General features: G+C 43.7%; 1 pseudogene; it reads left to right on the top strand.

The window, feature by feature from the left end:
- The first annotated feature begins 453 nt into the window (after positions 1–453).
- On the top strand, positions 454–11,564 carry LOC146341917 (prostasin-like; annotated as a pseudogene).
- The last annotated feature ends 1,196 nt before the right edge of the window (positions 11,565–12,760 follow it).

Consider the following 12,760-nt stretch of genomic DNA (forward strand, 5'->3'; position numbering starts at 1 on the left):
TAGACAGCATTTGGGGAGGGGTAGGATTTTGCAGATTCCTGGATCTGAGGTCAGAGACAGTGCTGCATTCTCAAAGCCAGGAATCTGTGCTCCCCACTGCCTCCCCCTCCCCCTCGCAGCCAGCGTGGAGAGAACTGCACCGCCTGCCTCTCCATGGTCTCAATAGTGCCCTCAGAGAGGTGGTAAAGGCGGCGTTTCTGTGGCCAGGGAGGGGACTGAAGAGACCGGGTTATGCTGCATCACTAGGCCTCTCTAGCCTCCTCCCCCCCCCCGCAGCTCCCCACCTGATGCTCATAAGCCTCTAAGTTCGGAGGCTCACAGGTATCAAGGGTGCAATCACTGTTACTCTTCATATGGTTATTTCTTCTCCTTTTCTCTCTTTTATTACTTCTTTAATATTACATCAAATCAATTTTAAAACGGAATGCCCAGAATAATTAAAGGCTAACTAAAATGGCACGACTAGACCAGTTCCATATCGTTGTTGTTGATAATGATGCTGCTGATGCTGATGCTGCTGATGATACGATGGCTCTCAGCACCAGAGGCAGTGAGCCCACGTACACCAGTTGCTGGGGAAAATGGGTGGGAGTGTGCTGTTGTGCTCATGTCCTGCTTGTGGGTTCCTGGTCGACAGCTGGTGAATAGCCACTGTGTGAACAGAGTGCTGGACTAGATGGACTCTTGGTCTGATCCAGCAGGGCTCTGCTTATGTTCTTATGATGATGATGATTTCCCAGCCCAGCCTCCATGGTTCCTCAGATGGCCACACCCCTTTCCCTTGACCACCAATCATTTTGTGGTTTCCTGGCATTTATGCAGGATCTTCCCCATTCCAAAAGGAAGAAACCAATACATAGGCAATGCAATGGATATGAAACATCACTCCAAACATTCACTCCAAGTGAATGACCAGCAATCATGTATCTGGTGCATGCATTTATAGATTAAAACTAATTAGAACAGATTTTAAAATGTGAAATGTTTTGGCATAAAAATGCCAAAAGAGAGTATGCTACAATGCCACCTATAAACTGAGTCAGAACCTATCAGGGACAAGTCAAACTGTGATATGCACTTTACCAAAGCAGAAATCTCCCAGTTGATCAGGCTGAGAGATCTGGGTCCTTATAGAGGCAGGATTAAGAAACACATCAAGCTTTAAAAGAAGTTGAGGTTTATTGAAAGACTTTCTCCAATGGATTTTCATTCCCAATAGGCAGTTGATATTAATGGCTATGCAGCCCCAAGGCAAATGGCTATGCAGCCACCAAAGCAAGGAATGAAATGTAATAGACAGTATCCCTTGACAGTTATCTACCCACGAACACTTACAGACAAGCAGCCATTGCTGGCCAACCAATTGGCGTAACATGAAGCTGGATCAGGGCCAGGACATGTCCACGTCGGATCCAAAGCTCTACTGTCTCAGTTGAACTCTCTGAGAATCTGGGACTTTTATACTCTTCACAAAAGTTGGAGGACCTTAGATCAAGGGCCTCATAGTTGGCTTTGTTTGCAATTCATCATGTCCAGTTCTCAGGAACGAGTTGTTTCTTATTATAACTTACAACAGCCACCCAGCAACTCATCAATATTTCTCAAGGACTTCCTTGGCTGCCATAAAATTATTTCCTTTCAACATTGCAACATCTTCTGCCCTTACATTAATACCCCTATTGTTTGTCCATTTGCCCTATCATTTAAGTTGAGATCTTGATTGCCATCTTCATGCATACTATCCTCCTCCTCCGATCCATGGCCTTCCTTGCGAGCGAAATCATTCAAGTTCCCATTCACACTTCCCAGGCATTTACTCTCAAAGCAGACACCGGAGATTGTTGCAGCTGGAGAATACATTCAGCTATCAAAACATATGAAATGTTTACAATGCAAGGCAACATCGAGTAATTGTGTTTTGAATGTCATATCTCAATGTTTGTGATAACTGGCTCTGGGATCATGGAAAGATCACGGTGTGCCTTTCTGTCTGTAAGACATGTGATGACTTCTATTTCTATTTAATACATCACTGGTTTTAATTAATCATTATAGAAGTAGTGAAATGATATATTATGAGAAGGAAGGGGGGAAGAATTGGGACTTGTGTAGAAAAAGAAAAGAAGAGAGAGAGAAGCTTTATTAATAGGGAAAGAGAATGAAATGAAATGAAATGAAAAGAAAGAACAACAAGGTAAACCATATTAAAGTTGCACTCTCACAAAACCTCAAAGGGGCGTGGGGGGTAAAGACTAACCATCAGCACCTGTGTTAAACAACCTAAGGGAGCAATCCTATGGCCGCTAATCAGTGGCTAGACAGCCATAGGATATCTAGTTTTCCAGGAACCAACCTCATAGCCAGCGCTCCGAGGTCAGTTCCCGGAGAACTGACCTCTCCCCCCCGCCCCACCCTGTGCTCTGTGCTCACAAGAGGAGTGCAGAGCGGCCAAAATGGAACATCCTGGAGGGTGTTCCAGGGCGGGGAGGGCGAAAATGCCGATACGACACATCCTATGGGTCGTCCGGCAGCCTCCTCGCCCGCTCCACCCTCCTGCAGCTAGAGAGCCGCAATCGGCTCTTTAGCCAAAAACGCAAGGCAGAAGAAGGGTGGCGGGAACGATCCCCTCCATGCTTCTCCTGCCCTGCATCGGATAGGCGGTCACCTCCAAGTTCGGAGGTGGACACCTATCTGCATAGGATTGCGCCCTAACAAGCTGCATTAATAAACTTAGTGGCTTGTTTCATCACATCCTACACGCTGATATAAGGTTTCAACTGATCAATAAGCATCCTTAATCTTTCTCCTTTGGAGGCTCTGCTTCATTGCTAGCACAGAGGTCTTCACTATGGCTGCTCTACCACCATGTTTTCCCCTCAAATGAAGCAATCAAAACAAAGAAAAAGGCTCCGATGAGCTTTACCCCAGAAAACATTTGAGTGCTCATGTAGACTGGGCACTTCCTCCCCCCCCCCTGCCCCGCCCAACCAAAAACACAGAAGTAGTTAAACAGGCAATAAATAATTTGTGTAACAATTACAAAATGCAAAGGCAACAATTTGATATTGATTTATAATTTTAACCTGGAATATCATTCAAGATCATTGAGCAACTGCAAAACTGAGAACATTCATGTATGTTATTCTGAGACATATAGCTTGACTTACATTGCAACTATCTGAGAAAGATAATTCTAAGATGTAAACATTCAAATCAGAATTTACAAATGCTGCTGGCTTGGCAGGAATGGTCACGCCAAAATCAAACTAAGCAGCCCCGTCCCACAGGCTTACCTGTGTATGAGTCTTGCAAGAGACTCAGAGGATGAGGCATAGTGTAGCATGCTTGCAACCCTGATAAATCTGGGCCTGTCTACATGGAGATGCTTTATGGTGCGTTTCTGTTTTAATCCGGATTTTCATCCATTCAGGTGTGCTTCTCTGAAAGCACATGTAGCCATTAAACCAACGTATACATTAAAAAAAAAAAAAACCTCTTGTACGGACCAAATGGCACCTGAAAATGCATTAGTCCAGGGTGGGCAGAGTCCCATGAGTAGAGCAAATGTCATGAACTGCATAGGTGTGGGGCAGCGAATGAGTGGAGGCTTGCTCCACACAGCTCTCCTCACTCCAGGGCTCCATAGAATCATAGACAGTAGGGTTGGAAGGGGCCTATAAGACCATCAATTCCAACCCTCTGCTCAGTGCAGGAATCCAAGTCAAAGCATCCCTGACAAGTGGCTGTCCAGCCTCATCTTGAATGCCTCCAGTGTGGGAGAGCCCACCACCTCCCTAGGTAATCAGTTCCATTGTCGTATTGCTCTAACACACAGTCAGGAAGTTTTTCCTGATGTTCAGCCGGAATCTGGCTTCCTGTAACTTGAGCCCATTACTAAATGTCCTGCATTCTGGGATGATCGAGAAGAGATTCTGGCCTTCCTTTCTGTGACAACCTTTCAAGTACTTGAACAGCGCTATCATATCTCCCCTCAGTCTTCTCTTCTCAAGGCTAAACATGCCCAGTTCTGTCAGTCTCTCCTCATAGAGCTTTGTTTCATTAACATGAAGTGCAATGGACAAGAATGAGTTACTTCTGAGTAGGCAGCTTTAGCAAACACCATCCCTCACGTCCACCCCCTGGGGATATCAGCTTTAAAAAATCCTCAAAAGTTCTGAGGACGTTCACTCTTCCATATGCGCACACAGTCATAACAACAGGTTGCTCCTGGAACAGAAATCTAGCTAGGGAGGCTGTTGGACCATTGGATGACAATGGGGTTAAAGGAGTACTAAAGGAGAATAAGGAGATTGCACAGAAGCTGAACAAATTCTTCTCATCTGTCTTCACTGCAGAAGATACAGGTCAGACACCTGTGCCTCAACTGATGTTTTCAGGAAGGGAGTCTGTGGAGCTGAGGTAAATAGTGGTGACAACAGATGAAGTTCTCAACCTCATTGACAAAATGAAAGTAAAGAAATCACTGGGCCCAGATGGTATCCATCCTAGAGTTCTTAAAGAACTCAGATACGAAATTGCTGAACTTCTAACCCAAATATACAATATGTCTCCAAGATCAGCCTCTGTACCAGAGGAATGGAAAATGGCCAATGTAACACCAATTTTCAAAAAGGGATCCAGGGGGGATCTGGGAAATTATAGGCTGGTTAGCTTAACATCTGTTCTGGGTAAATTGGTTGAAAGCATTATCAAAGATAAAATTAGTAAGCATATGGAAGGACAAGCCCTGCTAAAAAAGAATCAACCCAGCTTCCGCAAAGGTAAGTCCGCTCTCCCTAACCCTTCAGAGTTCTTTGAGAGTGTCAATAAACACGTTGACAGGGGTGATCCTGTAGAGATTGTTTACTTGGACTTCCAAAAGGCTTTTAACAAAGTCAAAGACTCCTGAGCAAACTTAGCAGTCGTGGAATAAGAGCACAGGTCCTCTTATGGATCAGTAACTGGTTAAAGAACAGAAAGCAGAGATCAGGAATACATGGTAAATCCTCCCAATGGAGGGATGTAAATAGCGGGGTCCCACAGGGATCTGTACTGGGACCAATGCTTTTCAGTTTGTTCATAAATGATCTGGAATTTGGAATGAGTAATGAAGGGTGCTGATGACAGTAAATTATGTAGGGTGGTTAAATCAAAAAGGGATTGTGAGGAGCTCCAAGTGGATCTATCCAAACAGGGATAATGGATATCAAAATGATGGGTGGTGTGGGTCAAGGCCTTATGTATCTAACAGAAACAGTATCCTCAGCTTTGCAAGCTCCTGCTGCATTTTGCTCTTTTGTTTACAGCTCTACCAAACCTTCTTAAATTGATGTTCTGCTGGGTGCCTATAAGCTTTCAAACCCTTCAAGTAATGTGGTAGTTCTGGTGCACAGAAGATTATCATCCACCCTGACTTCTTTGTCTACAAGAACTTCATTGGGGATATTGCTTTACTTAAACTTAAGACTCCTGTGAATTTTACTAATTACATCGGCCCTATCTGCCTGCCACACTCTTCATTTCATTTCATTTCATTTCATGTATTACATTTCTATACTGCCCCATAGCTGAAGCTCTCTGAGCAGTTCACAGATCTTCTGAACAAATCCCTATGAATGCAGACTGCTGGGTCACTGGATGGGGAGATATTAAACATAATGGTGAGGAATTGGCTTTCTAGTGCTCACTCAGACTGTGGGCTTTTTTACATGTGGCTTTTAACCCACACCTTTACCAAAGCTTCTGCTTCTAGATTGGTTTAAGGGATTAAGTGCATCTCTACATGAGACTGTTATCATGGGGTCATGATGGGTCACTCACGGAAGTCTGCGGGTCCTTTACACAATGTCGGCAACATCCAGGGCCTCTCCCATTCTTTATTACCATTATTGCAGCTTTTTTAAAAATTGGGATAATCCACTATTTTCTCTATGAAGTGCAACAATGGCTGCATGTAATTGCACAATTACACAGTGCCATCTAGTGGCTGTATAATAAAACATATAGAACTTGCAGAGAAAGGAAATGCCCCCCAAAAGCACATGTAATGGAGCCAAACTTAATTCCACAAAGAAGCCAGAAGCAGATGTCCCAGTAAAGGTGTGGGACAAACCCTGGTGTAGAGAAGCCCTAAGATTGGCTCTTTCATATGTGTTTTTTCTGAGGTTTTTCTTTCTCTGCCTTTCTATATGTTCCCTTACACAACCACTAGGTGGTGCTATGGTGTAGCAGAAAATGCACCAGACTTTCCTCAATAGGAAAAAAAAAAACCCTTACAATAATGGTTGCAAAGCATAGGAGAGGCCCTGGAAGAGGATGACGTCATGTAAGGGACCCACAAACTACTGTGAGTAAGGAATCAAAAGTGCACAATATGTGCCTCATGTAGAAAGGTTCACAGCATCAACACCCATGGTGCTTTAGAATGTAGGGGGGAACAGCTCCCTTCCCCAAGGACCTTATGTTGACCTGGTGTTGAATGGGGTACGGCTACCCTTGAAAGACCAGGTCCGCAGCCTGGGGGTCATTTTGGACTCCCAGCTGTCCATGGAGGCTCAGGTGTCAGCTGTGAGCCGGACAGCGCTGTATCAACTCCATCTGATACGGCGGCTGCGCCCCTTCCTTCCCGACCATCTGCTCCCATCGGTAGTACATGCCCTGGTCTCCTCTCGTTTAGACTACTGTAATGCGCTCTACGTGGGGTTACCCTTGAAGACGGTTCGGAAGCTGCAGCTGGTACAGAACGCGGTGGCTCGCCTGATTAAAGGCAGCTGCCGGCGAGATCACATCACTCCAGTGCTGAAGGAGTTGCACTGGTTACCAGTTGTTTTCCGGGCCAAATTCAAGGTGTTGGTTTTGAACTTTAAAACCCTATATGGTTCCAGCCCAGCCTATCTTAAGGAGCGCCTCCAGCAACACCAGACAGGCCGCTTAACAAGATCAGCCTCAGATGGCCTTCTCTCTGTCCCATCAGCCAGGACAGCTAGACTGGTGGGGACGAGGGAGAGGGCCTTCTCTGTGGTGGCCCTCACTCTGTGGAACTCCCTCCCTAGGGAACTCTGTCATGCCCCCTCTTTAATGAGCTTCCGTCATGCATTAAAAACGTGGTTGTTCAGGCAGGCATTTGGGGTGGGTTAGGGTATTTTTTTAAAAAAAAAAATTTGGTAAAATTTTATTGTTTTAAATTGTTTTATGGGGGTTGTACATCGCCCAGAGTGGCTGGGTGACCAGTCAGATGGGCGATTAATAAATTTAATAAATAAATAAATAAATAAATTATGTACCACATGTGATTATTATATCATCGCCACCCCTCAAAAATAGTTTTACAACACCAAATACAAATTCAAGCTCCAGAATTTCAGTACCTGTATATTCTCTCAACCTCTTCCTTGAGATAATACCATAGAGCGAGTGGGTGCGGAAGGAAGACATCATCTATAACCCCAGCAACCACTACTGCTGTGTTTTTCTCCTTTTTATAAACCTTTACTAGGGCGCTGGCGCCACCCTCCTCCTCATGAGGAGAGAACCTTCCATTTGAGTGGGTGTAAATTCATAGGCTATTGCTTATTTCTTTCATGGTTTCATCTAACCCTTGTTCTGGTAACAAACGAGACCATGAATGGTGTGGTTTGAAAGAACACATAAAAAATGAAACTTCATTTACAAGGTATAAGATGTTTCAGTGCAGTTTGAGTTTCATGTGGTAAAATTTTTGGTTCAAATTTTTATTAATTCCTTACCTACTCTACCCCTTCTAATAATAAGGCTTTAAAATAATAAATATACCTCCCTCCACCTCCCAGGGGTATCTAACCACCCCCAAAGCTAGAGCCCAGTGTCTTAATCCTACCCCTCAGAAAGCCAATCCCTATCTAAACCTTTAAAGAAAACCAAGTGGCCCTTATTCCCTCACTTTCCCACCTGAAATAGGAACAGCCAATCAGGAGACATCATTTAAAATTAGGAGAAAGGATATGTTAGAATACATTAATCATGCAAACAAACTTTTGAACATACAATTAAATAACAAAACAAAATACCATTTTATCACACCTTACAATATCAAAGTTAACATGGGGAGAAAAAAGAATAATTGAAAAGGCAAAGATAGCCCAAGGGCTAGATCTGATAGGGATGTGAGAACTCACCCCAGCTCAGCTTCTCCGGGTGCCCACCGAAGCAATGCCTCTGCTTGCCCCCCTGACCCACCCTCGGGCCACCCACAAGCTCAGTGAGTTGCCCAGCCTCATCGCAATCCCATCCGGTGAGCACCCACCATTTTCCCGCCTTTGATTTCTACGTAAAAAAGGCAATTAAAAAATGTGCAGATTTAAATATGTGCAGTTTGGGGCCGGGAAAGCTTAATAAGCACAATATTAGAGGGATCATACCAGACAGGATCGTGGTGAGTCTGGGAGGCCATGAGTGGACACGAGCGGACACAAGCATGGGCAAGTGAGGACAGCATCTTGGCAGGTGCAGTCTGGGGGTTGCGGGCGGAGGGGGCCCAACAGATTCCCAAACCCAGTCGGGTGCCCGTGACATCCCTAAGATCTGAGCAAATCCAATTCAACACAGCCAACCCCATTATATTGGAGCAGGAACACCTGTTGGAGTCATCATAGGGACACTTAGGGATGCTGGAGAAATTTGAGACAGACTAAAATGAGCTCAGATTTCTAAGAATCTGACCTGCAAAATCTGTTGTGGAGTGACCCTCTCAGGCCACATGGACTTTCAGATGATTTTTTTACATTTCTGAAATGTACGCGTATATATTTGTAGGGAAATATGAAAGTTTCTGCTGAGGAAAAGTTGAATGGAATGGGGGATAATACGCTAAACATTACGTCCTAAGGTAAATTCCATAAATTCTTACGAAACTTCTCATGTAATTATCTGCGTATTTTTGCACATGCCAAAAAAAAAAAATTGCGTCTGTCTGTGAATGGACAACAGAACAAAAGGTGCCTGACAATCCACAAAACACAGACAGAGCAGATTTTACACAGTCCATACATCCCTAGGGATGCTGCACAAAATGGTGCATCCATTAAGCAGTCAGTACTGCGCTATGTGGACTGATGGTTTGACTTGGTATAATGCAACTTCCTATCTTCATGTCATAACCCATCCAGTCAGGCCAGGAGAAGGACATGGCAGAGCTACAACAGGGATGCTGCTCAAAATGGCTGCCCTGTCAGGAGTGGTCTCCAAAGGCTTCATAGAAAAGGTGGATTTATAGGAGGGATATGAAGGAAAAGAGGGAGGTGGCATTGGGAAGGTGTCCAGGGATGGAGTTCCAGATGCAATATGGGCAGCAAGGGAGAAAGGCCAGAGATGCCTGGGGGAGAAAGAGACCTTCAGACGGCAGAGCATGGAGGAACTGGAGGATCAAAAGTCATTGGGCACAGATATATCAGGATAGGAGGGTAGAGAGATAAAGGGGCAATGAGTCTTATGAACTGCTTTGAAAAAGGTTTGTACCCTAAAGGGTGACCTACAGATATTTTAAATAAATAAAGGTAGGTTGTGAAGGTAGGGATATAGGAGGGGCATGTATCCTGTTTTACAGAGAACAGTCATCTATTTGAAGGGTTGCTAGAGAAGTGTCCTCTATTTTGAAGATGTCCTCTATTTGAAGATTGTCCTGGTTTAAATATAAAGAATTATCAGATAGAAGAGCTTGGGCTGAAATTTGGTAATTAATAACACCTAGACAGCAGACCGAGCAAGGCACTCAGGTCACAGCCTTCCACACATTTGGTGAGATGGACCTTATTTCTATTTCAACTAGAATATTATTTTTCCAAAATTTGCATCAATATATATAAATTAGCATATGGGAAGAGGAATGGTGTGCTAAGTGATGGTGGGAATTACTGTTAACTCTGATCTATCCCTGATAATGGGGGATCTTCCTGCCTTCTCCACAAGCCCCCAGTAGCCCCATGGGTCTTCAAGGAGGGCAGGGGAAGATGTCTCACCCCAGGTTCCTCAGGCCAGTTGGCAGGCCTGGCCAAAGCGCCCCATGGGCTGAAGTTTCCTGATCCTTCTTCTACTGAATAATATAGCTCCTTCATATGAGGGAGAAGATTGTGTGGATGCTCAAGTGTGCTGGATGTGCTTTCACAGTGTACTCACAGCTCAAATTATGAATTTCCACTCTGAAGTCTCCTCCCTCTGCATTCCACGACCACATTCTTTTTTTCTCTTCTTCAGTAAGTTTGCCAGAGCCAAGAACCATCCAGGAACTGAAGGTGCCATTGACAGACAGAGAAACCTGCAACGATCTTTATAATAGTGCCCCAGTTAAAGACTTTCCCAAGGATCCTGTCAAGCCTGAAATGTTGTGCACCAGTTACCCAGAAGATGGGAAGAATTCCTGCCAGGTAGGATGCTCCATAGCATGTTCTTCATACAGCCATTGCCTGTGATGGACAATATAATACTAGTGTAGTTTGGGAGTGGGCAGATGCAAAAGGTACCTGGCCTCTTGCACCTTTAAAGGTACAATAGTCCTGGCCTCCCTTATATCTGGCACCCCTATTTTATTCCTAAGATCCAACAGTTCAGAAATGCACTCTTGTCAGTAGAGGAATTCTCAGAATTCAAGGGTCCTCCCTTTCCTGAGAAGAGAACAGCTGGAAATGAAAATGCATTATGGATTAGTTGAACCAAAACAGATTATGTGAATAAAGCCCTTTGCCATTTCTTTCTGAATTTGGTTCATCTGGAAGATGGTTCCTCTCCCTCATTCACGCTCTCAAAGTTGTTATTGTTGTTATCTATGTATAATAATGAAATCTTGGTCAATTAATCATATAGGCTGGAACTCAATTAATTGATCAGATAATCAATTAAATGCTGTACACATTTGTATATGAGATAAGACCACCAGTTCTAAAGAAAAAAAGCAACTTTCTTTGTTTTAGGCAATGATACATGAAACAGGTACTGTCATGGAAGAGGCATCCCCTCTTCTCTTACATACACAGTGGTGAATGCCTCTTCTAAGGTGATACTTGTCAACACAATTTTTATGATAACAGATAAAAAATAATAATTAACAACTTTCCCACCAATCCTTACAACCTTGAATGGTAGACCATTACATATGTGGGTGGCAGGAGGCTGAGATAATCTTAGCTTGCCTTAGGTCACCTTGTGAGTGTGTGGCTGAGGTAAAATTGAAACTTTATTCCAGCTTCCCCACCTAATCAGCATACCAAGTCTGATGGCAGTGTGTTTTCCATAGACATGTTGTTTCCCATCATCTCCTTCCACAGGGTGACTCTGGGTGACCCTTGGTTTGCAAACTCTAAGGAGGTTGGACACAGGCTGGGGTTGTGAGTTTTGGAACAGGGTGTGCCGAACCCAAACACCCTGGTATCTGTGCTTTAATACCTGTCTATGCCAACTGGATTCAAGCAAGGATGACAGGTGTACTGCCAAACACCTCCACAATATCTGCTAACGGTGGTGGGGAGTATGGTGGACTGTACAACACCTCCACTGTGACATTCCTCTTGCTCTCCTTTGTGCTAGCCCTCCTGTGACATTCCTTTTGACGTCTCTTGCACTGGCCTTCCTGTGAGACATCCAACTCTCCTTCAGCCTGCCAGCTAACTGCATGGAATATCAGTATGCAGGGTGCTGCTGCAACTCAGTTAATTCACGTTTAGAATCAACACATGCAAATGATGCGATAGGGCAAAGATTCAGGGAACCATAAAACCACCTCATTCTGCCTGACTAATTTGGGTGCATCTCTGTTGCCCATTTGGTTCATATGAAACCATTTGATAGTGGTTTACATGCTACATCTGACTCCCAAAAAACACTTGGGCATTGTCACTTGGAGAAAAAGCTGAAAATGTTTCATCCAACAGTGAACGCTGTTCAAGAGCCATGACAACATAGAGTGTTTCCACATTATGCTAAAAGTGATGTTTTAGAGTCTGTAATGCAGATTACACACATAAATTATATATATATATATATAATAAATCTCTTGAGATTTTTGACTAATGCAGCAAGAAGTGATTAATACATTTGACTCCTGGGAGTTAATCCAATAGTTTACTTTGAATTTAGTTTCTCTTATTTTGAGAGCAATACTAACCTCCCATCTTTGATGGCTGGAAGGCGTTGGGATGTTGTGGTGGGTGCCTTCCATCATCCTCCACTGGCAGAGAGGAGTGCTATGGGTGTGGGGGCTCCACTGTATCCACAAACACGTGGAAAGTTACCATGGGCAGTCCTGCTGGTGATACCAGGCAGATAGCCCTGGAAAGGGGCATTCTCTGGGTGGGTCGAGAGGTTTCTTTATCCAATGCACAAAATTTTTACATCGTAAATAAATTGTTATGTAACAACTGTTTTACCTCTTTTACTCTTTGTATAGTAATTTCTTCTTTTTCTTCTCTTTTATTATTTCTATATTATTATAGTAGCTGAAGTACTCAGCATTGCCCAGATTAATTTATTTAGAACATCCAATTTACAGTGGACGCCATTCAGGCATCCACATAGTGAGGGGCAGGGGGAGGGGAGCAGGAGATTCAAATACTCTCTTTCTTCCTGGGATTGTGCTATATATGCCGAATTTGGTTTGAATGGAGATGGAAATGAGAGTACAATATTAAAAATAAGGATTATAACTTGAAGCGAAAAAAGTTACCTGTACTGTATTTATAGTACTTTTCAGCCAATTTCACTTTTTGTTTACTAATTGCTGTTAATTTCATAGTGC

Source organism: Heloderma suspectum, chromosome 6, assembly GCF_057233095.1.
Source record: "Heloderma suspectum isolate Gila_16-S chromosome 6, 16-S_ref, whole genome shotgun sequence".
In the NCBI taxonomy this organism is placed as follows: domain Eukaryota; kingdom Metazoa; phylum Chordata; class Lepidosauria; order Squamata; family Helodermatidae; genus Heloderma; species Heloderma suspectum.